General features: G+C 52.6%; 1 long non-coding RNA gene across 2 annotated transcripts; it reads left to right on the top strand.

Annotated features, from left to right (window-relative positions):
- Positions 1-10545: 10545 nt before the first annotated feature.
- Positions 10546-13685, top strand: LOC138061848 (uncharacterized). Of its 2 annotated transcripts, XR_011135840.1 has the most exons (4): positions 10546-10648; positions 11062-11169; positions 12206-12323; positions 13631-13685. It is a non-coding gene; the product is annotated as an uncharacterized lncRNA (long non-coding RNA). The 2 variants fall into 2 exon arrangements; XR_011135839.1 differs by lacking the exon at positions 10546-10648 and having other exon boundaries at positions 10808-11169.
- Positions 13686-26218: the final 12533 nt, after the last annotated feature.

Genomic DNA, 26218 nt, shown 5'->3' with positions numbered 1-26218 from the left:
CTGGGTCGAGGCTAAGGTATAACTTGCTGCAGCGCAGTGGTGTTCTCATGCAGTGTGTATTGAAAAATACCCCTTGCCCAAGTATGTGAGGTCTCTTTTCCAAGTTGTGTGCTGACCCTTTTATGTGCCCCCAAGTCTCCAAAGCATCTGAGTGTGGGTTCTGTTTTTTCAGCCTTGAAGGGTTTGGTATTTCTGAAGGCAGGAGTCAGTCATGCTTTCTGCAGTGGCTCTGTGAGCACCTTCCTGCTGGCTGTTGCAAGGGCCTTTGTTGCCGCTTACTGAAGCCAGTGTCACCTTTTTGTTTCCAGGTTTGTGCATAAAGATGAGCAATCGGAAGAAGAATTCGCTGAGAAGGCCTGCCTAAAAGGTACTGTGGCAATGTGCTGATCCAGTGTAGAGATGCCAGAAGTGTGTTGCCCTCATAGGAACGTATCTTTCAGTCCTCCAGAGCTTGGAGAATGACAGCAGCCCCCAGGTGCGCTACGAGGGGGTGCAGACAATCTTCATCCTCCAAGCGCCCAGGAAAGTGCCCCCATCGGGCTTCTCCCGCTGAGGCCTGTGTGCCCGCCTGCCGAGAGCCTGGCAGCGATGGCACGCAGCTGTGGGCCCTGGGTCACCCTGAGCATCTGCAAATTGGGTGTCTCCAACTCTCCGATCCACCCGCTGTGCAGAGGACATGAAGTGAAGCAGGTGGCTCGGGGGCCACGTCCGGCTGGGCTTGCCCAAGGATGGAGACAGTGCAACCTGCCTGGGAAAGTTGTTCCCATGCCTGCCTACCCCCCTAGTTCTTTTTTTCCTCCCGTTTACCTGGAAGGCTGGGGCAGATAGGGCTGGCAAGGTGAGTGTATTGCGGGGAGCATGGGTGCCCGAGTTGGGCCCCGGAGAGGAGCTGCCTGCAGCTGGGAGCGCAAGTGGTGAGGGAGGGCATGGGAGCGTGTGTGCGCTGTGGGGCCTGGCAGCGAATGCGAAGGCAAAGCTAGTGGCTGTTGCCCTCACAGTGACATTGCAGGCATTCCAAGGCCCACTGTTTGCCTGACTTCCTGTCTTCCTTTTGGTGGGCCCCAAGGCTCTCTGTGTCCTTCCTGGTGCATCCCAGCTGCCCCCATGTGCTTTTCTATGTGCTCAGGCCACTCGGGGTGCCTTTTGGTGCTCCCCAGTAGCCTGAGGACAGCATGTGCCCCCTCAGTGCGCTCGGTGCTGTGTGGGAGCTCTGTGGGGCCGCATTCAGGGCATAGGGATGGCATGGCCAGTCCCCAGCACCCCAGTGAGCAGTAGCACACACAGAAGGATGGGCAGGGTGTGCGTGAGCCGGCCATGCTGACTCCTGCCCTCCCTCGCATTATCGGCACCGGGGAGGTGGGCACGGCCATGTGGCATTGCACCAGGGATGGCGTCATGCCCAGGATTCTGTCAGATGTTTGCTAACTTGAGGGGGCCTGTAAAGAGCAAGGACTCCCGGTGCAGCACGGCTGCCCCCTTATAAGTGTTTATTGCTTGCTCCTACATGGCAATCTTACAGGCTGCTTTGCTTTGGCCAAGCACTAAACTGTTATCCTTCACTCCCCTTGGGCTCAAAACTAAGTTGCTGTCTTGGGGCTCCCGATGTCTCAATGCCTTGTCAGTCACAGAGGAATGGCAGTGTGGGCATCCCCTTCTCACCGACTGGTGTCCAGGGGGCAGTCCGGAGCAGGGTCTTTACCATATAGGGTGGCATTAAGCTTTCATAATTCTCCCTGTTGTTCCCCCCGAAAGCAGCAGCTTAAACCCCTCCCCAGCTGTGTTTTATCCAACAACTTCCACTCCCTACAACTCCCTTTTCTACTTTTTGATCCCTAATTTCCCCACTGTTCCCCGGAAGTGGTGAGAGTTTCTGCGGTGTCATCCCATTTTGCATCACTATGTTCCCCCACGGCTCTGCAGTGAGGTGCCTCAGGCCGCGGATACCCCAGGGGGTTGCCGACTGGCGGGAGGCACCAGCGCATGCTGCTGGCATGGGGGCTGTGCTCTGCAGGAGGCCCCGTCTTGCCTGCAGGCTGTGACATTGTCCACCCTTTGACACTGTCGGAAACCTTTGTGATTTGAAATATGTAGAGCTCAGTTTTGCCCAAACCATTTTTCCAGGATTCATATGCAGGATACGTTGGGATGGGAGAGGTGTGTGATGCAGCCTCAGCGTGTCTGAGTTGTGACAGTTGTTGTGTACTGCAGGACAAGATTAGCGTATGAGTACACACCTGTTCGCTCCACACAGAGTGAAATGATGACAACACACATTATATGTTGTGAAGTAAGAGAAGCTACATGTCCCAAGTTTTTCAGAAAACCATGTTCGCAGGGACTAATTGTCGCTGTGATGTAGTGTATTGACAGCGCCAAGTGTTTTCTGAATCTCATGGAAACCTGATTGTCATTTTGGGGTATAAAGGTACAACGGTCTTCCCCAGTGAGGGTACAAAAGGTGCCTGTGGCAGCTAGGAGGAAGCTGAGTGCCCCCTGATTTTACAATGCCATTTGCTGTATTGCTGATAGTTCAGCGGTAAGGGCTTGCACAGCCTCAAGAGTAGGATTGGCTAGGCTTTCCCAAATTAGCGCTAGCTTTTCCCCACAGGGCCGTGGTCGGTGCTGCATAGGCATAGTGTAATTCTCGCTGCCAAGGGTTAAGCAGCATTAATATGGAGTTTCCTCCTCCTCTGGTTGTCTCGGACCATATTGTTACAAAGGTCCCCAGGCATTCACCACTAATCACTAATCCGAATCAGACTCTTATACGATGGTTTATTTCAGCTCGAGCTGGGTGCCTCCGAAGAGGGACCGAGAACAACCACAGGTTTGGTTAAAGTTCAAGCTTAGGCCTGCAGGCTTCACTGCTCCAAGCACTGATGCTAAGTTGAATCAAGGTTATGCCAATGGAAATGACAGTGGTTTTCTTACAAACCCCCCATTTGTTTTTCTGGCTGTTCCTCTTCGTAATCTATCCATTTTCCAAGACGAGCAGCCCGCCTCCGAAATTTGATATACAATGCCAAGGTGAGTGCAAAGCACACGATGCCTAGACAGAGCAGAATCACTACAGGATGCAGCAAACGATTATGGAAGGCAGAAGCGGTGGGAGACCACCCAAACAAAGTTTCCCACCATTGACGCGCTGTGTCTTTTTTGACTCTTTCAAGTCTCATTTGAATTTGTTGTTCTGTCATGCTCTACGGTCATCAGTGTGCTTTTCCCTGTTTCTTTGACCTTGTGGAGCATTGTCCGCAGTTGGTCATGGTGTAGTACTTCCTTCACTAGATGGAGATTCGTTCCAGTAGGTACTGGTGATCTCACAATTCATGACCCAATGAATAATTTTCCTGGAGTAACTGAGGAGTTGTTACTGGGCTTGGATAATTGTAGCCACGTGCCTTTAGCATTGTGAAGTTACACATGCGCAAATTTAAACTCTTATTGTGATCTAACATTACGCCATGCTTGTTGAATAGTGAGGACAAAAGCAGTTACCACTTTTTGCTCCTTACTGAATGTAAACTTAGGCATTTGCCACCCAGCTTGATATTTCCGTTCCGATACGGCACTCTTTTCCCATATTAATGTTTGGATTTCTGCTGGAAGCATACCATTCTCCCCTTCCCTTATTCCTGAGGCAGCTATTGTTTGTAGCCAAAGTTGGGCTTGAATGCAGCTAAGGGCAAGTGAGGTGTTTCCTTGAAGTACCCCTAACGTGTCTATTGTTAATCGGTGGTCTTGCTCATTAATCTCCTCCCTCCGAGGTAACAGGTCTGGTATCAGCCATTGTACTTTCCCTGCTGCGGTCAACGATGATGGCAACGGATGTTGCAGCTTAAACAAATCTGTTGTGGGTGCGCCCAATTTATTCATCAGCACTTCTGCATCGATACCATTTAATACACCTAGGCCAGTCCCCATCAGGCCCGTGATGTGTCGTTTTCTTAGGTTTTGTTCCCTGCTGTTTAACCATGTCTCCCATGCAACGTATACGTTTTGCAAGAAAGGCGCGCGTTGGGGCTTGAGCCCTGTGATGTTTACTTGCAAGCTGAGTTCTACTTGTTTGAAGGACCAAGTTGGATTAAGCAGCACGGTTTGTTGACCTCCTTTCTTCATCACGTACGGTCCTATTAGATATGTCCAAAGTTTTAGTTTAGGGGTGGGAGGTTGAGTAGTGGGAGTAATGCTACTAGTGATCGTAGGAGTAGTTAAGTCATGTTTTACCTGACACACAATGCGACCGTCCATAGAAATGTCATTGAGACTCGCACGAGCATTCACAGGAACCTCTGTACAACATTGTTCAGCATGACAGGTCATACTACAACAACGGCCCATTTCTTCTTCTCTTTCCAAAGTAACCGTTTTATCAGCAAAACAGCAAAAGATGTGCTTCTCTCTGCGACCCCTTGTCGAGGCTACCATAGTTACCCATGTAGTATGTGTGGCATTCTTGGTAGTAGCCTGTTGCCGTACCTAAGGATCTGTGGTGAGAGCCTCCCAGCGAATTGCTCTCCGTCCTTCCATCGCTTCCAAACAACATCCTCTAATGAAGAAGACTCTTCCGATAAGCATTCTGGTGGATTGTGTGTTTTAGCATGTGAATGAGGAGCCCAGGATTGCCGCTCAGCAATTTTAACTGCAGAATAGGAAGACACAAGTACAGTGTACGCTCCTTCCCACTTTGGTTCCCATGTATGCTTTCGGATGTACCTTTAACTTAAAACCTCTGTCCATTTTGAGGTTAGGTTAGGTTAGTTTCTGCACACACCTTTGCTCATTTTGTTTTTGCTGTCCTATTCATTGTGACATTGATCACAGCTGGATACTATTTACTTGGAAACTGCATATCTCTCTGGAGCTGCCCAGGAGTCTTTTTATTTGTGCCGCAACACCTTCAATTCCGCCTTGTCCTTTTTCATGGAGCCATGGTGCCACAGGTAGCAGATCTTTCCTAGGCAATACAGGCTTACCTCCGATTGTCCAAATTCCAGTTTTGCCTCGTCCCCCTCCAAGCTGTTCCCACCTCTCCTTTTCTTCCTTGGTACATTCTTTGTCATGTATGTTGGATAGCTGGGACACGTCTGGTCCATCCATCGCAGTGGGGCATAACAAAACATCCCATTGCAAGGCAGCTGCTCGGGCAGCTGAATCAGCAGAATTGTTCCCTTTTTCTACGGTGGGCCTACCTTGGCGATGTGCAGGGCAATGAGGAATAGCACTGTGTTTAGGATCTTGAATAGCATCCAGCAGTTTGCGGACTTGTGGGCCCTTTGCGATGTTCTTTCCGCCGGAGGTTAAGAACCCTCGCTCTTTCCATAGTGCCCCTACTGCATGACAAACTCCAAAAGCATACTTTAGTATGTTAGTATACTTTAGTACCCTAGTGCATTCACGGTAATGTTTTTCTCCGTCGCTGGGCAAGGGAAGCAGGGTAGCTGGATTCAATGTATTACAATGTTGTATAGTCACATTGTCCATCATTAAGAGAAGTAGTTCATATTTATGTGCTCGCTGTGGAGCTGGAACGTGAGACACAAAATTCTTCAATAACATTTCCACTTTGTGTGGGACGTGTGCTGTCAGAGGGTGTCCCAGAAGCATGGTTGGACATGTCTCAACAATGATTGCTGCAGCAGCCACCGCACGGATACGTCCAGGAGTCCCCAAAAGGATGGCATCCACTTGTACTAACTAATATGTGGCTGGTTTGGGTTGGGGACGTAGCATTGGAGTCAGCACTCCCCTGGCAACCCCTTGTTCCTGAATGTACAGCTGGGAAGGTTTTTTATAATCAGGGAGCCCTAGAGCCAGCGCTTTCCTTAATGCCTCCTTAATTTTTTTCAATGCCAAATCTCTCTGTGGTGTCCACTTTACAGGTTCTCAGGTGCACCCCTCTGAGTGTGCACTGCAGAAAGATTCCAGGATTGCTGTAGAGATGCAGGAAATGGAAAATCAACCACCGGTGAGGGGACACTGCGAGCGGTTCAGGAGATGCAAGCATTGAGGAGAGACATGAAGTCAAGTTGCTGTTGTTAGTGCTTTGTCCAGGCTCCTGCCAAGGTTTCTTAGGAAGGCAGAGATGCCCCACACGCTCGTGGCCGCAGTCACTTTGCATGGGGCGTTCTCCTGCACCTGGAGACACTGGCATTAAGACACGTGTTTGGTGAAAGTCCCTCATGTCATGTCGTGTCGTGCAAGAGATGCCAGAGTCCTGCTGCTTTTCCATAGTGGGAAAGAGTCTGATTGTGGGGGCCCAGTCCGACAAGCAGCTGTGCACAGACACACTCTTGCCTTGCCTCGTAGCCCAGCTGACTGAGCCCAGTTGCCCTGGGACCCCATGCATGTGTGCGCATGATGGTGCTTGGTGGCAGTGCTGCCGCCTCGGTGCTGCAGGACCTTTTGGGAGCGTGGCCTTTGTGAAGGTCTGGCCCAGGTTAGTCCCTCCCTTCTTGTGCGTTCCTCTCTCGCTGTGGCTCCAAAGACACTACCTCTACCCTGAGGACGACCGAACTAACTGTGAACTAAGACTCCTGTAACTGCCCTAAGACTACTGGAACTGTGACTAACTACACACTAAGACTACTGTAACCAACGCGAAGCTACCTAGCCTAATGCTACCCTATACCGTGAACTACCCTACAAGAAGGAAGAAGAAGAACTCAGAAGAATAACTAAGACTAATACCTATAACTAATAACTGTAATGCTACTAGGAACAGAAGTAATAACTCTACCTAATGATAATAATGAGAAGAACTGTGCCCTACACATAGAATATTCACTGTGAACTAAGAATCCTCTACCTAACTGTAACTAACTGTCAACAACTACACACTAAAAATAGGCTAACCAACCCTACACTAAGAAATCTTACTACTAAGAACTTTAATGCTCCTAGAGTAACCCTAATGCTAAATACTATAATAATCCTACTCCTAAAAAATCTATCCTATAACCTAACCTGTAGCCTAAACAGAGGTGTGGCACGGTGGTGGGAGCTGTTCCCGGGCGCTGTCTCCGTCCCGCAGTGGAGGTGGAGGGGAGTCGTGGGAGGGATGTGTCCCCGCGGTGGGCCCTGTCTCTGCCGGGCAGATGTTGATGCCCGGCAGTCCAGGGTGGTCCAGGAGGTGACGGGCGGCCCGGTGATCCTCGGCCTGCCGCAGCTGGTGGTCAGCGGGGTGCCTCCTGCCGGGCTAGCACCTCCTCCTCCTCCTTGGCCCCTGGGGCAGGTCCACGAGGCACAGGGCAAGCTGCCCCTCTGCGGGGTCCACCTCCACGGGCTCCGAGGCGGCTGGGGCACTCTGGAGGAGGGCGGCGCGGCGGTCCCAGACGGTGGCACCCACCTTCCTCTTGATGCGCAGCGCCGCCTTCCTCCTGGCCCACAGTCGCTCTGGCTGGCTCATGGCAGGCAGGAGTGGAGAGCGCGATCCCGGGTCGTGTCCCACCACCGGCCTCTTAACAGCTCTGGAACAGTGGCGCTGAGGTCACTGTTGACACGGGGAGGCCGTGGTGACGGCACGCCTGACCCGCTCCCCAGTTGCGGGGGCCCTACCTGGCTGTGCCCCGCAGGGGGATGGTGGGGGCTGGAGGGTGCCCCCATGGGCAGGGGACCATGGGGCTGCAGGCTGCTCTCCTTGGCCTCCTTTGCATGGGCCCTCGAGCTTACTTGTGGGAAGAGCTGCTCTTGCGCCAGGGAGGTGGTCTTGGCCTCCCCGCGGGGGCTGTGTGCTCCAGCCCCTTCGCGGCCTGGGCCCCCTCTGCCAGAGTCGCTCCCGGGTGTCCCTGCATGTGCTGGAGCGCTGGGGAGCCCCTGCTGGGACCAAGCCCTGCTGGCACGGTCTCCTCAGTGCCCAGCAGAGGGGCAGCCCCACTGCCCTCGACCTGCTGGCTGCACGCCCAGGCCACCCGGGAGGTGGCTCTCCTTCCTGCAGGGCGTTTTCCCACCACTCTTTCTTCTGACTTCCCCTTCCCACCAGCTTCTTGGGAATGGTTCCGGGCAGCACAAGACTTTCCTTCCCTTCATGACTGCTCAGCCTCTTCAGGAACCTCCCCTGTCGGATGCTGCCTGTTCTGCAGGAAACCCTTGGAGCTGTTAAAACACCAGTTGTTGTCAGGAGCAGCTTTTCAGGAGCAGCAGGAGTGTTCCAGAGGAGGAAAGGCAGGCCCTCCCTGGCTGTCTTTGCTGCTGAGTTTGTAGCCATCTGTTGCAGCACTGCAGCTGGGTGAGCGGTCTCATGCCAGCCCACGTTCGCCAAGGATGCTGCTGCTGCGTGACCACAGGCAGAGCCTGAGTTCCTCCAGCTTGTTTCCAGGCTGTGTGCATTGGAGTGCAGAGACTTGTGGCAGGTGTGCTTTTGCCCTCTTTGGTCCTTCCCTCGCATTTATTGCTATGGCCTGACGTAGCAGTTGTGAAAGACCAGGGCCTGTGCTTGCCATGCCTGTGTGGTTCCCCCGGCCAGTGTAGACAACCTCTCTGGGAGCAGGGGGTGGTCTTCTTGTCTGGCAGCATGAGGAGCCGGCTGCTCTGCACAGGAGCCAGGATGCAGAGTGGTACGGCTGGGTGCAGATCAGGGCCCGAGAGGGTGGTCAGGTCAGACAGAGTGCAGGGCTCAGCCAGCAAGCCTGTAGTGACGAGGCAGGTGTGAAGGCAGGCCAGGAAGTCCAGCGAGCAGGTGCTGCTCCAGGTCAGGCTCACAGAGGCAGAAGACGTGGCACAGACAGAGGTGCTGCACAACTGCAGCAGAGCGCAGGCCGGGGCCAGCAGTAATGCACTCACTGCAGTACTCACTCGTGTGCAAAGCACATGCACTCACTGTTGGCATGGAATTGACCACTGTTACATGCACTTTGGGGTTGGGCATGGCTTTCCTGGGGTTTTTCGGGAGCCTTCCAGGGTGAGGTAACCATGACCAGAAACTTGTGGGCAGCCTTGTGGCCAGGGTACTGCTGGTGGTGCAAAAGTCAGGTTTCTTGACTCCAGGCCTGTTCCCTGGGGCCCACAAGGGATTGGCTTCCTGGAAGAGCTCTGCAGTTTCCATGTGTGGTGAGCGTGTAGGGGACGGCGGGGCTGGGCCAGCCCTGGAGGAGCTGTCCTGCAGGGGAGCCTCTGCTGGGAAAGGCTCCTGCCTGGGAGCTGCTGCTGCTGGGCCCAGCTCTGCTGGTGGGGGGAGACCGTGTGTTACTGTCTGGAAGGGGATTGGACACGACAGCAGCTGTACAGTGAAGGCAGATCTCAGGGGAAGGGGCCGGGAAGGGAGCTGCCGTCAGCCCCTGTGGCTCTCGTGTCCTCTTCCTGCTGCAGAATGGCAGGAAGCAGCTCTGCCCCGGTGTGCGGCAAGGAGGTGTTTAACCGAATGCTTTCTGTTCAGAGGAGAAGGAAAGAGAAAGAGAAAGAGTTGCAGGAAAGAGAAGAGCTTCTTGGAGGAGAGTTTGGAGTGAGGAGAGAAGGTATTGATGATGAATTGTGAAGGCAGTGGGCTGAGGGTGTGCAGAGGAGAGAAGTGGAGTTTGCACCAGTGGGCTGCAGCTTAGGAAAGAGCGGGCGTGTTGGGTGGGAGCTGGATTGAGATGTCTGTGGAGATGAGCATGGCTGAGGAAGCCAGCGGGCTCACAGTGATGATGGTCACTTTAGGGTGGAGCAGGCCCGGCTTGCTATCTGTTAGAGAGCAGTGGTGTGAGGTGTGCAGGGGCAAAGCAGCCCCTGGGAGGAGGGTGGCCTTGTGGAAGGTGGCAGCAATGCCAGCTTGTGTCTCTGCCTGCCTAAAAGAGCAGTGTTGCTCGCGAGCAGGGTGAGCAAAGGCCCCAACAGGCTCTGTGCTCATGCTTCCTTCTTACAGGTGTAGCCCAGCAAATAGCTTGCCGGTGCTGGAAAGGGGAGCTGTTGCTCCTCGTCCCAGTTGTGCCGTGCCTGAGCGTGCTGTCCCTGTGCTCTGGGGCCCCGGAGCTCGTCACGCTGCCCAGTCTACTGGGCGACATCACTGCAATGGCAGGAAACAAAGCTTGTCAAAAAGCAACGGTGTGAGTGAGCTGTCCTGGCTTTGCTTGCTGTTAGGGGAGAGCCAAAGGTCTGGAGCGAGGAGAGAAGGCAAGAGATAAGGGAGGAAGGAGCCCAGGGAGAAGAGAGCGTGCGGATGGGTGGCCCCAGCCCACTCAGGAGTCAATGGTGTCAATTGTAGCCTGGAACACCACGGGGAAACGCTGGGTGCAGGTCACTGTTGTGTGGGGCAGAAGGAATAACTGGCCGAGCTCGCTCACCATGCCTGGGAAGGCAGTGAAAGACAGTGCCCCCGCGTGATGCCTGCGTGCATGTGGCCTCGTGCTGTGCTCGGACGTGCCACTAGTGTTGTCTGAATGACCAGCACTGGTGATGCTGGTGCGTTCTTTGATGTCCTTTTTTTTTCTCCAGGATCTTGTCTGTGACTAGAGCGGCAGAGTGTTTTCTGGCTAAGAGCGAATGGATGCGTAAGGTGCCCAGCAAGACTGAAGGGATGCACAGTGTGTGTTTGTGCAACTGCAAGGCCGCTGTGGAACTGGTGCTTGTGGCCCTGGCTCACCACCACCTGGCAACGGGCAATGATGCCAGAGCCTTTTCCTATCTGCTGGAGCGTGCGGCTGCCTACTTGCACGTCTCCAGCAAGTACCTGGTGAGTTGCCCTGCTGACCGGAGGCCCCTGCCCGTGGAGTCCTCTGAATTGCCTTGTCCTGGGCAGGCCCATTGGCCCACTGCAATAGGGCATGCCTGGGGGTGTGCCTTTGTGGGGACTCGGGGATGAATGGCTCGGGGTTGAGAAGCAGAGTTTGCCTCCTGTTTGCCTCTCCTGTGGCAAGAGACACAGGGCAGTGAAGCAGGCCCTTTGCACCAGGCGCACCTGCAGGGAGGTGGTGCGAAGGAGCCCTTGTGCCCGTGGTGGGAGAGGCAGCGTGACTGTGTTAGGCTGGAGATCGCCGGGGCAGGTGCAGGGCCTCCTCAGAGAGATGCAGGAGGCAACAGGGAACGATGGGGCTGGGGGCAGGCTTGGCAGCGACACTCAGCTGCTCTTTGTGTGCTTGTTCAAAGGCCTTCCTGAACCTGAACAAAGCAGAGGTGCTGAGGAACTCAGGGGCTAAGAAAGGCAATGTGCTTGGGTACTTTGAAGAAGCCACCTTCCTGAGCCTCAAAGGGGAGGTAAGGTGAGCGGGAGGCTTTGCGGGCTGTCCTGGTGGGTGGGATTGGATGCCTTCCGGGGGGGTTGCGAGAAGAACAAAGACTCCTCCCTTCCTCAGGAGGCAGGGTAAGAAGCAGAACGGGATGCGGAGGGAAGGAAGAGGCAATTCATACCTGGTTGCGGGCATCTAGGCCCCAGCCTGCTGAGACTTAAGCCCAGCCTTCAGCTGATGCATAGGTCTTAGCAAGACCGAGGCACGAAGCAGCGAGGTTTGGGTAGAACGGGAACGACAGAGCCTGAGAGTGGCACGTGCACAATTTTTCGAGGGAAGCATGCCTGTGGGTAAAAAAGCAGGCTTGTATCGTGAGGGCTGCAGCTGCTCTTGGTGGTGCTGCTGAGAGCCTTTGTTTTGCTGGAGGGCAGTGCAGGTGCTTGAGCTTGGGAGCAGTGCTTTGAGTGACCCGTTTGTGATGAGATGCCGGCAAGAAGGCTAGGCGAGCAGAGAGAGGTTAGCAGGGAGGAGAGGCTGGAGAGGGGAAGGGAGAGTGTGGGCAAGAGCAGCAGGAGGTGGGCCTGGAGGGGTAAGTGGAGGAGAGATGTGAGGAAGAGGAAGCTCAGAGGTCATAAGCAAGTGCAAGCTGGGTTGCTGGTCTAGCAGTGCTGGGATGTGCAGGAGATGCAGGAGGCACCTGAGAGCCTGGCTACGGAGTCACTGCTGTTGCTGATCACTGGCAGCATGCCTCTGTCCAGGGCTAGAAAGCTGCTGGTTTTGCAATGGAAAATGCTGTCCGGGGAGTTGAGAGTCCTCTTTTTTCCCTTCCTGATGTAGTCTGCCCTTGCCTTCAAGGGCATTTCTGTGGAGCCTGAGTAGCCCCAAGGCGCTAGGGTAGAAGGCCAGCCCTTGCCTCCTTGCTGTGAGGTTTGCTGGCTCTCTGAGTGGTTTATCTGCCAAGACCTTCCCCAGCTGTGCTTGAGCTTTCTGCTGCTACGAACGCTTGAGGCAAGTCAAGGCCGGGGAGGGAGGCAGTGCTCCTCTGAGAGACGTTTGTATTCCAGGGTGGCAGTATAAGTCCTTTGAAGAGTGCCGGAGCTTTGCTGAGCGGAAGGAAGCCAATTGCGTTGTCAAGTCGCAGAGCAGCATGCTGCTTGGACTGTATTTGTCCCTGGCTCTTTGGTAAGTTAGAGCCTTGCTGTGAGTGGGGAGGAGCCGAGGCCGTGACTGTGGCAGGGAAGTTGTGAGCTGTGGGCTTGTCACATGCTCCTGTCCCATGTCCACCAAGGCAGCCGCCTGTGGGGCGCTGTGGTGAAAGGGGCAGGGGAGGCGGGAGGGTGCGCACTGTGAGCAAGGTGGCAAGGAGCTCCTGGATGTGCTGTGGTGGAGCCCGGCCAGGGAAGGATGACTCTGGTGGCCCTTGGCCACAGCTTTCCTTTTCCCCTTGAACTTTAGGCGAGGAGTGGCGAGGGTCTGTCTCAATGCAGGCCGAATGCTGAGTAAGTGCAAGGGCTCGGGGAGGGAACGACAGCATGAGGGCGATGCTCTGAGTGAGGCTAAGCAAGAGGAGCTATGACCCACTGCAATTGACACCCCACCCGCCGCAACACGTCCCTGATAACTTCCTTTTCCTGGAGGATACATTTCCTCTGAAAGCCAGGTTGGGGCTGGAGGCTATAGCCTCGGAGACCTTTTGATTACTTCCTCCTCTCTACAAAATATGTGTGTGTGTGTGTGTGTGTGTGTGGCTTTTTTTTTTTTTTCCCGTGGACGATGAAGGTCTGCAAGGCCTGGGCAGTGGGACAACTTCCAGAAGCCCTTTGGAAAGGCCAAGGGGCTGCTGAAGGGAACTGCTGCCTCCCTTTTGGCCCCCCAAGCATGCAGCCGGCTCCTGGAGTGCCATAGCCTGGTGCTGAAAAAGGAGATTGAGCATGCATCAGCGAGGGCCCGTGAGAGCTGCGCCAGGGCTCTCAGGGTGAGGGAGGAGGAGGAAGGGGAGGCGCATGCTGCGAGGGCACTCTAGAGAAAGCTGTGTTGCTAACAAACAGCAGTGGGTTGACCTGTGGAGGCAGAAGGAGGCCCGACGGGATGGAGTCAGGGTGGTGCCAGAGTGTAGTGGGTTAGAGGGGAACGTGGCAAAAGAGTGCTGTCCCAGGGGGTGTCAGCAAGAGGTGGAAGAGAAGGCAGTCGGGGAAGGCGGTCTTTGTGGGCATGTGAAAATTGCCCACTCATTGGAGTGATCTGCAAGAGAGGAGAAGAGACTAGCACAGCCATGCCTAGGGAGCCTTGCTGAAATGCCTGCTCCATATGAGGTCTCAGGGCTCAGGAGAGAATTGTGTGGTATCTCAGCCTTGCTAGCTGTGCACTCCTTGTCTCTTTGTGGCTGGTTTTTCTCTTGGTGGGGGGGGAATTGGTGCCCTTCTGAGGGCCAAGCCATCGCCAGGCTCCATGACTTCTCCTGACGCGCATCTCCCTTGTTTTCTCGGCAGCTTGCAGAAGAAGTTTTCTCTCGGTGCTCTAGAAGCCCCGTCTTCTACCCCAGAGTCTACCACCTGAAAGCCTACGTTCTCCCAGTGCTGGGTAATGAAGAGGAGAGCCTGCTGTGCCTCAAGCAGGGCCTCCAAGTCTGTGAAGACTCTGGCAACCTCCTGGAGAAGACTTGGCTGGAGATGAGCAGTGAAAGTGGGTCGTGTGTGCCTTGGAGTTGCTTCCTGGGCCAAGGTTCAGCATGCCGTAGCAGAAGGTGGGCCAGATGGGACGTACTGCAGTGGGTACATGTGGGGAAAGGCCCCAGAGAGCTTCAAAGGCATGAGCCCTGCGTGAGCTGGCAGGTGCTCTTAGCTCTGCTGAACAGGAGGGCAGTGGCAGCTGCGCTATATCTCTCTGAGGCAGGGCGGGACTGACCCCTGTGGAAGCAGTAGGCCCTGCAGCCTTTCCTTCCCAGCATCTCTGCTTGGCTGAGGCGTGGTGAAGTTTAGTCTTTCCCTCTCCCTTGAGCCTGCTCACATTGAATTCCCACGTGTAAGTGCTTCTCCTCTGGCTGGCATGCTTCCAAAGAGATGAGTGAGGAGTGAGGCACTTCACTCCTAAGAGAGAAGCAGCAACATGCTTTAAAGAGGTAAGGCAGTGATTTAACAAAGTTCAGTCATCAGCAAGACAGTGATTTAACAAGGGTCGATGGCAAGGTTCCCCCGGTTATTTACTGCGTGGAGGACTGGCTCAGATAAAAGTGTCAAGGAGACCCTCCCGTTGAGTCACGAGGTTCAGAATGAAGCCCCTGGCTGTCCAGACTGCTTCTCAGAGGAGTCTAGGTGCGGCTGGATCCAGCCTTAGTCCCCGACTTGGTCAACGGTTTGTGCCTAAGGATTATGTGCACAGTCAATCAGAGAGGCAACTTAGCAAAGCTGGCAAAGTTTCAGCCCGCTATTAGTCACTGACCGAGGATCTGTTGTATATTTGGAGTGCACCAAGGTATAAAAATTGGTACAGGTACAGGTAGAAGTAAAATTATGGGATCAAACCACTCCACGAGTGCCCCTCCCTGTAGTCCTTTGGAGTGTATTCTGAAGAACTGGGAAAAGTTTGGAGGCGACCCGATGACAAAGGAAAGGAGGAAAAGATACTGTAATCAATGGTGGCCAACTTATAAATTGGGTGATGGTGAGGTCTGGCCAGAGAATGGATCGGTAAACTACAATACTATATTACAATTGATGCTATTTTGCCGTCGGACGGGAAAGTGGGATGAAGTGCCTTCTGCTGATGCTTTTATGACTCTGTACAGAGAGGCTGATGTTAGTCAGGAATGTGAGCTAACAGCTTGAGTCGGTGATGTATGCGGCTACTGGGAAAAAGGAAAGTGGTCGATGTGGGGGTGATAGAAAAATTGTGGGAGAAGAAGAACAGGAGGATGTACAGTTACTGGTCCCAACAGCCCCGCCTCCATACAGAGATATTGAGCAGTGCCCAGGTGATTCTAGCTCCCCATTGAGCAATGAAAATTTTAGTCCTGTTTCCAGTCGGACTAGAGGGCATGCCCAACCAGTTTTCCAAGCTCCCTTGAGACAAGCAGCGGGACCAGAGGGACCGCCAGTCTTTGTGCATGTTCTGTTTAGTACCTCTGACCTGTTGAATTGGAAGCAATCGGTTGGCTCATACAGAGAAAGCCCTGACAAGATGCCCCAGTCGTTAGAAGCTATAATGCTAACACATAAGCCCAACTGGGGAGATGTACAAGCTTTGTTAAATACATTTTTCACGCTAGAGGAAAAGAGAATGGTTGCTGAAAAAGCCAGAGAAGAAGGAGAGAGAAGGAACGGTAGGCAGGGCGACTCTGAGACTTTTCTGCCTACAACAAGGGACCCGGAGTGGGATCCTAATGTGGGAGGAGAAAGAGCTCAGTGGAAGCAATATCAGCAATTGACACTATATGGGGTTCGATATGGAGTGCCTAAACCAAAGAATGGGTCTAAACTGTGTGAAGTGAGGCAGGGCTCAGAGGAAAATTCATCAGCCTTTTATGGAAGGTTATGTGAAGTAGCTAGAAAATGGACTGGTTTGCATGCAGATGATGAGGCAAAGCGGAGAATGTTCAATATGTTGTTTATTGGACAGTCAGCCCAGGCTATAAGGAGAAAGTAGCAAAAAGTTGATGGAGCAGCAGGGATGTCAGTTTCTCAACTGATAGAAATCGCATATAGAGTGTATAACAATAGGGATGAGAGGGAAAGAAAAGAGAAGCAGAATAGAATAAAGTTGCAAGCATCTCTGTTAGCAGCAGCAATACGTGGGAATAATATTAGAGGGAGAGCCAGCAGGAGAGGCAGAGGTGGAGGGGGACGAGGTGGAACGACAAGGGGAAGAGATTCACCAAGTCGAATCCCATTGGGGCCAAATCACTGTGCGATCTGTAGACAGGGAGGACACTGGAAGAATGAACGCCCAAATCGAAGGAGGGTAAGAAGGCAGGATCAGGTGGGAGAGCCTAACCTCATTATGTTAGAAGATTCAGACGGAAGGGGACCGGGGAAAATAGTGACGTTTCCCCAGCTGATCCCCTGGTTGCAGTTAAGCTGGGGAATGAAACTATAGATTTTCTAATTGTCAGTGGGGCCACTCATGCCGTAGTGAATAGTTGTAAAGGAGCCCTAAGTAAAGTAACTATACCTCTTGTTGGGGCAACTGGAAAAAGAACATTAAGGCCATTCTTACAGCCAATGGAATGTACAATTGGGGACACCAAATTAATTCATGAGTTTCTATATGTGCCAGAATGCCCCCTACCTCTGTTGGGACGAGACTGACTAGGCAAATTAAATGCACAGGTAACTTTCTCTGAGAATGCTGTGCAGCTCTCCACATCCCACCTGAAGCTGCCTGGAAGGCCCAGATCTACTTGCTGACAGACAGGACTGAGGAAGAACCTGAGGAAAATATCCCCAACATTGTACTAGATGCGGTAATTCCACTGGTGTGCGCTTCTAAGAAACCAGGAAGAGCAAAAAACGTTAAGTCCGATTAAAATAGAACTGAAAGATGGGGCAAAACCGGTAAGGGTACCTCAGTACCCCATTAGGCTGGAAGCTCGCAAAGGCCTTGAACCCCTGATAAAGATCTTCATACAATGTGGATTACTTAGAGAATGTCAATCTGAAAATAATAGACCGGTTTTGCCAGTAGAAAAGCCCCACTCCCAGGAATGCCGATTAGTGCAAGATTTGAGGGCTAACAATCAAATGACTAAAGATAGACATCCCACGGCGTCTAACCCTTACACCCTATTAGCATCTGCACCTGAGAATAATGCCTATTTCACAGTATTAGACGTAAAAGATGCCGCCTTCTGCATTCCAGTAGATGAGCAAAGTCAAACTCTTTTTGCCTTGGAATGGGAGAATCCGGCCACTGGAAGGAAAGGACAGTTGTGCTGGACTGTTCTTCCTCAGGCATTTAAAAACAGTCCTCCTTTGTTTGGTGAGGCATTGGCCAAAGAATTACAACAGTGGCAAAATGGTAAAGATGGTGTTAGCCTTTTGCAGTATGTGGATGACATCTTAAGTGGAGCGGACACTGAACAAGCTTGTATGGAAGCAACAATAGGCCTGTTAAACTTTCCAGGACTGGCTGGATAGCGGGTCTCGAAAAGGAAGGTCCAAATTGCAAGAGAGAAAGTCCGGTATCTTGGGTTTGATATATCAAAAGGACAACAGGCACTGGGGTGGGGGATGGTGGTGAAAGAAAGGAAGCTATATGCCGAATAGCAGTACCAAGAAACAAAAAGCAGCTAAGAGGGATTCTGGGAATGGCTGGATTCTGCCGGATATGGATTCCCAATTTTGGGCTCACAGCTAAACCCGTATATGCAGCCACCAAGGGCCCGGGAGAGCTGCTGGAATGGACTCCAGAATGTCGAAAAAGCTTTGATGAAATTAAAAGAAAATTGATGGAGGCTGCAGCCTTAGGCCTCCCTGATTTAGCAAAACCTTTCCAGCTGTATGTACATGAGAAACCACAAGTGGCTTCGGGGGTAGTGACTCAGCTGTTTGGAAGCTGGAAAAGGCCAGTAGCTTATTTTTCAAAACAATTGGATGAAGTAAGCAAAGGATGGCCGGCCTGTTTCCAAGCTGTAGCTGCAACTGCTCTATGAATTCAAGAGGCTCGGAAGCTCGCCTTGGGACAACCAATAGCAGTATTAGTCCCACACGCAGTGGTGGCTATTTGAAATCAAAAGGGACACCCCTGGATTTCTCCAAATCGACTAGCCAGGTACCAAGCCACACTGACAGATCAAGAAGATGTTACCCTAAGTGTGGTATCAACTCTTAACCCTGCCACTTTGTGACCAATGGCAGAACAAGAACCTCTACAGCATGATTGTTTAGTAACTATTGAACAGGTATACGCCAGCAGGCCGGATCTGAAAGACGAGCCATTGAAAAATGCAGATTTGGACTTTATTTACAGATGGTAGCAGTTTTAGGCAAAATGGGGAAAGGAAAGCCGGATATGCAGTGGTGACCCTCTGGGAAGAAATAGAAGCTAAAGCCTTGCCCCGAAACACATCAGCACAAAAAGCAGAAAGCATTGCTCTTACTCGAGCCCTTGAACTTGGAAAGGGCCAAAGGGTTCCTATTTATACTGACTCTAAATATGCCTTTGGAGTTGTACATGCTCACGGAGCTATCTGGAAGGAACGTGGGCTGTTGAACTCCCAGGGGAACGGTATAAAATATGGACAAGAGATTGTAAAAGGACTACAGACCATACTAGAACCAAAGGAAGCGGCAATAATTCACTGCAGAGCTCATCAAAAAGGACAAGAAGAAATAATTTGAGGCAACAGGTTGGCTGACCAAGCTGCCAAAAGAGCAGCTGTGCGTAAATCAGTGATAGGTGCCCTCATACCTAGCAGGACACTGGACTTAAAACCTCCACAGTATTCAGAAAAAGAAAATCAACTAGCAGAAAGATTGAAGTGTACCAAAAGTGAAGAAGGACGGTGGGTAACTCCAAACCAACAAGTGTTAATCACATCTAGGATGATGGAGGGTCTTCTTAAAAGGTTCCATGAGGACACACATATGGGATCAGATGCTATGGGGAGCAGTATCAAGAGATACGCCATAGGGCCGAAAATGCAAACAAGTGCAGATATAACGGTAACAAAACGCCAAACTTGCTGTGCAAACAACCCTAAAGTTCAGAAGAAACCACCGATGGGTGAAGTAAGAGAGGGGCTAACCCCTGGCGAATACTGGCAAATAGATTTCTCTGAATTGCCAAAATGTGGACAGCATAAACATTTACTTGTGTTAGTAGATAGGTTTTCTGGATGGCCTGAGGCTTTCCCCTGTCGCAACAATAGGGCTAGGGAAGTAATTAAGATCCTGTTAAAGGAAATAACCCTCAGATCTGGCGTTCCTGAGGGTATCTCCTCAGACAAAGGGCCTCACTTTGTTTCAGAACTAGTTCAGGGAGTGCCTAAGTTCCTCCCAATACAGTGGGACTTGCATACCCCTTGGAGACCACAGTCTAGTGGAAAGGTGGAAAGAAGGAATCAAACCCTTAAAAGAGAAATTTCTAAATTGTGTCAAGAAACTCAGCGTAAATGGGTAGACATTCTACCGCTTGCTTTAATGAGGATTAGAATTACTCCACGGGCAAGGGAAGGGGTAAGTCCATTTGAAATATTGTACGGAAAACCATATCCTATTCATGAAATGGGAAATCGGAGCGATCAAATGCATATCAAGGGTGAGAAAATCCTGAAAGATTATTTGTTATCTTTTTCGCAGGTATTATCCTCTTTACACAGGTATCTCAACCAGCGAGCTCCACTTCCTTTAGACTCTCCAGTACATAATTTCAAGCCTGGAGATCTGGTTTATATCCAGACCTGGAAGGATGAACCGTTAAAAGAAAAGTGGAAAGGGCCTTATCTTGTGCTCCTAACTACATACACTGCAGTGAAGGTGGAAGGGATAGGCTCCCGGATCCACTACACGAGAGTGAAAAAAGCTCCTCCAGAAGGGCAGTGGACGTCTATGCAGACGGGAGCACTAAAATTAAAGCTCTCTAAGAATTATACTGGTTAATGAATTGCACTTAGAACTCCAAAATGTGCATACACTGAGTTAAAGTGCTCGTGAGAGCGGTTATTGTCTAGTTGTAGGTTGGCAATATTGCTGCCTGTAGTCAGCAAGCATAAGATTTACTTATAGAATACGGATCTTTTCAAACTAAGCTACAATGTCTAGAGGACTATGGAGAAGAACACTCTTAATTTTACTATGTTTACCTGTTAGTAATGCAAATCTGATCTTACAATTTATACAGTCTTTTGGAAAAATCCATGATGTAACTCCGATCACTATTTGTTTGCCAACTCCAAAGTCTGCTGAGTCACCAATACCTTGGGGAACACTCGCAAGTAACTTAACATCAATGTGGGAACATATGTGGAAGAATGTACCCAATAGTACCATAACCTGGCGTAACAAAGAAGGGACATCGATTTTAAAATGGACAGGAATTGGGATGGGGGACCTAAATTCTCGCTTGCAGGCCCCCTCCAAAATGACTTTGCAAAGTCATTTGGTCCGAGATTTGCTTGTATTACATGAACATGGAGTATGCGGCTATTCCGACTTAAGAAATGACAGTTGCTGTGTCCATATCCCTAACATCACTGAAAATCTAGGTAAACAATTGGATCAAGTAGAACGAGTGGCAAACACTCGTTGTGATCTGAGGAGCCATATGGAAAGTGAGCATCCTTCACAGGATGGGAATCCCTTTAACAAGATGGCTGCCGAATTTGCTCCAAACCCTGGTTATACTTGTAATGTTGATTAGAGTAATTTGCGTAATCTTTAGATGTATCAAGGGTATAATCATCCGAGCTGCAACGTCACAATCCTCACCTGTAAGGATAACCACAACCCACCCTAAAAGTCTTCCTATAAGAAATAGAGAAGAATTCCAACAAGATATACGCCAAGGGGAAAAAACCAAAAGACACTACACGAGACTGATTGGAAATAATGAATTATTACTCTAAGTCTCAAAGGGGGGAACTGTTGGAGGTATGGGAAAAAAGGAGCCTAGGGTATTAGTCAGTCTTTCACCTGTCCAGTTAACAATGAACAAGGCCTTGAAGGAAGGAGCAAGACAACACTATAAGGCAAGCAGATCAGGAAGCTCCCAAATAAACCTGCAGAGAACAAAAACAGTTGATAAAACAGGAGAGACCTACTTGAACTGCGGGTGAACTATCCTAATTGGCATAATAAAAAACCCACCCACAAGCAGGGAAGCCCCCTGCTGATCAAAGCCCCTTCCCCATAGAGCATGCGCAGGAGAAAAAGAGGATGCTGTGACTTCAAATGAAGATGAGACCTAACAGAAGCAATAAGAGTAAGGATGACTTCATGTAGTTGTAAACTATGCTGCTAACTGTTGCTTAAACTGTTGTAAAGTGTAAGCTGTGTAGCAATCAGGTGTGCTAGCTTTGTGGAATTACCACCTAGCACCCACCTCTGCGCGGAAATGAATTAAACAAATATCGCGACTCTGTGTGTTTTCGGCTCATTTCACACCGGGTGAAAGAACCCTTCTTTGGGACAACAGTAGTCGTGTCGAGTGTGAGACATCAGAGCAGCTCTCTGCGCTCCTGCCTTAGGTATCAGCACTTAAAACCACCAGTGAATTCCTGCTAGCAGTCAGTAGGCATAGCAGCGCGGGAGTTCCCCCTGCCCCATGGTGCTGGACGCATTTTGTTGCCCTTTGCCTTCTCTTTCCCCTCTAATATCTTCACTAATGACCTGGATGATGGGCTTGAAGGCATCCTCAGCAAGTTTGCAGGTGACACAAAACTGAGAGGCGTTGCTGATATACCAGGAGGCTGGGCTGCCATTCGGAGGCCCCTTGGCAGACTGGAGAAGTGCACCAAGAAGAACCTCATGACGTTCAACAAAGGGAAGTGCAAAGTGCTCCGGCTGGGCAGGAATAGTCCCCTGGACCAGTACAGGCAGGGGGCTGACCTGCTGTCTGGACACAGTCCTGGGCAACCTGCTCTAGGAGACCCTAGTTGAGCCGGGGGGGTTGGACCAGGTGATGTACCTCCAACCTCAGCTAGTCTACGCTAGTCTTGTGCTATCCTCCCTAACCTGCCAGCGATGTGAGTCAAGGTGGATTTCCCTCTACCCTTTGCTGGGCGGAGGGGAGGAGTGGGCTTTACTCTGCCTTGCAGGTAGCTCTGATTAGCACCGAGGGACCACTGCAGGCAGCCTGGGGGTTTTTCCGGCTGCTCCCATTTCCTCGCCAGAGGGCAGTGCCTGCTGGAGCCGACTGCAGGCGGTTTTGTCCTCGCACCGCTTTTGCTGCAGTCATTTCTAATGGAAAGTGGCTCTGCTTGTTGGGATGGTTCTGAGTTCAGCGCAGTGGGCGTGCTGCAGGCCTGCTCTACAGCTGTGCCAGGCTGAAGGCAGAGCTGAAGCGAGAGCTCTGTTCCCAGCTGCTTGGCCTGGGCAGCTCGGGGCACGTGCAGGAGTGATGCCGGAGCCCAAAGAGCTAGAAACGGAGGTGAATAATGGCTGGAAATGGAGTTGAGAGAGGCCAGGCAGCAGGTGTCAGCAGTGTGGAGGATCAGCCTGTGCCAAGGAGGGTGAGAGGCCAAGCCTTGCCCAGGCAGCTGACCAGTAAAGCACCCCTCGCCCACGCCCAGCTGCCTCACCCTCTCTGCAAGCATATGGAGGCCGAGCTAAGCTGTGTGCTACTCACAGCTACCTATTGCATGGCTTGCCCAAGAGGACTCCTTTGTCCTTTGGGTGTGGACCCTGCTTGCAGAGTCTTTGCAGGAGGGAGAAGTTGCCCAGGAAAGTCACCCAGAGGTAACTGGGCTGCAGAGCCCATCATGCTGCCCTTGGGCCCATGGCAGCAGGGTTGTGGTGTGGGCTCAGAGTGCGCACCTCCCCGGGCTGCCCACCGGGAGCCCCAGGGCCTTTGCTGCAGAGCTGCTGGCCAGTCAGTCCCCTCCACTCTTGGGGCAGCTTGTAGAGAAGTCGTCTAGCAGGGCTGGGAAATAGATGGATCTTCTTCCAGCTTAGGAGACATCCCACCCTTCCTCCTGCCCCCCTCCCATATAAGAGCAGTCTGGACACAAGGGCAAAAGCCCTCCCAGCAGCCGCAGGGTGTGGAAGTCCCAGGTGACCCCGTTGCAAGTGAGAGGCAACCTGTGGTGCCCCGAGGGACTGGCCCCAGCAGTGCAGGCGGAGGGCCCTTGACATTGCACAAGTTCAGGTGCTGCACAAGCAGGGCAGGGCACAGGGCTATGCCTCCCTGCCCACACCCTACGCGACCTGCAGGGTGCATGTGCCCACAGTGGGGTCTGTGCACACACCGCAGGCTGTGTACATGCCTATGCCGCGCTGCATGTGCTGTTGATGTGCACATGACGTGCACATGTGGGCCATATATACATGCCATGCCCTGTCGATGCACGCTTTGGTGGGGAGGCACGCAGTGTGGTGTGTGTGCACGTTATTCCCTTCTGTCCCTAAAAATCACTCTGGCATCTCTCACAGGCTTCAGAGCAGCACCTGCCTTTTTATTCCCTGCAGAGGCTGGTCTCCCCTTCACACAGCAGCAGTTGCTACTGATTTCCCCTCCGGGGCTGCAAGGGCCTCTTCTCGCTGGTGCTAGGGAGGCCAAAGGAGAGGTATTCAGTGTTAGGTGTAGGCACGTCCCCTTGGGTGTCAGGGTGCCTGGTTCACGGCCAAGCTCAAACATGCCCCGTCTCAGCGGTGGTGGTGCCAGTGATAGCCCCGGTGTCCCCAGGGCTGCTGGCCGGGGAAGGCAGGGCAACGCAGGCAGGAAAAGCCCCAGACCTGCTCAGACATAAGCACCAGAGCAGCTGCTCCTCGCTGTGAGCCTTGCAGGGGTTTTGCTCTCCCCTGTTCTTTGGCTTCTGCCACCAGGCTTTAGCCACCTCTAGCCGACGGTGGCTCTGCCTTGCTGGCAGGGACTTGTGGCTGCAGCAGCAGGGACAAGGTCACTCTCAGCCCTGCTGAGACCCTTTGTGCCCAGCCCAGCCCAGGCCTGCACCCCCACAGTCCCATCTGCACCCCCAGTCCTCAACTCAGGCCAAGCCCAAAGCAGTCGCTTGGGGCTCTGGAGGGGAACTCGCAGTCAAGGGCTAATGCGGGGCATTCCCTGGCCAGGAGAAATCAGAGGATGTCCTATGCAGCCCCATGGCTCTGGGCCGGGATCTTTGACCCGCTCCTGGATCCCCGGCGTTAAGCTGCGCCTGTCCACGCTGGGGCTCTGCACACTTACTGCTGCAGGGAGAGCTGCGCCGGTTTACGCTTTGGCTCCTTTCCCCATGCCTTCCAGTGGAGCTCGGTGTCTCCTCTGTTGCACAAGGGAGAAAAGTGTGTGTAGTAGCTTGAGGTGCCACTGAAGGAAGTATCCCTCCCCGCACAGCATGCAAGGCACCCGGGCACTCTGCAGCCTTTCTCAGCATACTCAGTCCTCGCCTGCTCTTCCCGAGCACGGGAACCAGAAAGGCTTCATCCTTCAGCCACTGAAGCCCAGGAAGATGGCATTACCTTTCATGTCGGGGGGTGGGCAGTGTGCCCTGAGGCATCGGTTAAAAATGAGCAGAGCTCGTGTCCCACCTCAAAGGGCAGGCACCCTGGGCGGGGGGTGTCCTGGAGCTCGAGGCAGGCGTCAGGACCATGTGCCCGCAGCACAGCAGATTGCTCTTTGGGTCCCGTAGTTTTCACTGACAAAGTCTCCCATCATGGGAATGAGCAGCTGAGCTGCAAAGACAAGTCACCTGCCCCACGCCTGGGAGGCAGGTCTGCTGCTCTGCCCACTCGGCCCTTTCTTGCCTCTCCAGCTCTTCCCACCATGCTGCCTGGAGGCGTCGTTCCTCCTGCTGCATGCAGAGGAGGCAGACTTTCTGGAGGGCAGAGACAGGCCCAGCAGGCAGCAGGAATTGCAGCCGCTGGCAGTTTTCCTGCCCCTTGCCCTCAGCCTTGCTCACAGCAATAGCCTGGGCCTAATGCCAGCCCTGAAAAGCCCTCCTGCTATGACCAAGGCCCTAGAAAGCACCAGTCTCTTTTCTCTCCCGGGAAAGCCTAACTTTTCCCCTTTCCAGGGGCAGCCCGGAGACAGTGGTGTGAGGAGGGACTCAAGAGTAACTTGTGTCTTCTATAGCAAGATCCACAAGAAGCCACGGAATGTGCAGGTCAACACCTAGCAAGGGCTCTTGGGGGAAGCTGTATCCACAGGGCGCCACATTTCCACAGTGCCCTAGGACACAGTGGTGACATGGGGCCAGATCACGTACCTGCCCTGTGGTGCGATACCCTTTGCAAACAGGGCTTTCCGCTTTGTGGCTGCCTGGCTGAGCTGTTTTGCTCTTATCTTTTTTTGAGGCTCTCCCCTGAGTTGCTGGTAGCACCCTAAGAATACAGAGCAGGCAGAGTCTGTAGCAGCACAGCATGAGTGTGCTCTGCCCCCTGTGCTCTCAAGCTGGGCAGAAGGTGGTTCTGCAGCAGCAGGTGGTTCTGCAGCAGATGTGGGTGTGTTTGACAAGTTGCATTAGCATCCCCAGAGCAAGAGATGCCCTGAGCTTTGGCACATCTCACTGCCACAAGGAGCAGAGCACACCACTGCCTCAGCCCCATTCTCCACACGCCTCACCTCTCGGGGGGCTGCATGCCCAGGCCTTGCTGAGCCACACTGGCGTCCATTCTGAGCCCAGGTAACTTCACGGGCGAAAGCCTCCTTCGAGCCTCCTCCTTCTCTTCAGAAGAGCCTCTTTGTGGCAGCTCAGGCAAGAAGCACTTGCAGGGCTGCTCCGTCCTGGTAGGAAACAGTCTGTGGCAGTAATTCTGATTCCCTTGGAGTCCCGTTTCCCCGCAAGACTCACATCCTTTCTGACAGTGCTGGAAGGAAAGAGCACATTGGCTTTCCCAAGCAGCAAGCAGCGCCACAGGAGGGGCACTTTCCTATCCCAAGCATCACAGAGTAACTTTGCCTTTAATTCCCTGGCAATAAGAACCCAGGGGAAACCTACAAGCCTGTCTCAGGACTCATCCATTACTGTACCTCCTTTCTCACTCTCCTTTGACATGCCTCCTTTGAGCTGTTGTTGCTGGAGAGCCTTGAAGGGGGCCTCAGTGGCCAAGTGTGCTCGTGCAAGTTCACATCTGGAAACAAGAACACCACCAAAAAAGAAGATGACACGAGCGTCTCAAAAAGCCTTGCCGCCCACTTGCCCTCCAGCAAGACAGTGCCTGCCCTTGGGACACACGTGAAGAGCGTTTCGGAGCTAATGCAGGCAATGTACTCAATGCAAACATCAAAATGGCAGAAAGACCAGAGCACAGCACTGCCCCAGCCCCATTCTCCACACGCCTCACCTCTCGGGGCGCTGCATGCCCAGGCCTTGCTGACCAATACTGGTGTCTTCTTGCAATCCAGGTAACTTCATGGGCGAAAGCCTTCTTCGAGCAAGGAGGCGCTTCTCAGCAGGACTCCCTGCAGGTGTGACATGAGACAGCTCTTCA

The sequence above is a fragment of the Struthio camelus genome, chromosome 21 (assembly GCF_040807025.1).
Source record: "Struthio camelus isolate bStrCam1 chromosome 21, bStrCam1.hap1, whole genome shotgun sequence".
NCBI lineage: Eukaryota > Metazoa > Chordata > Aves > Struthioniformes > Struthionidae > Struthio > Struthio camelus.
This window is presented reverse-complemented; position numbering and strand designations above follow the sequence as displayed.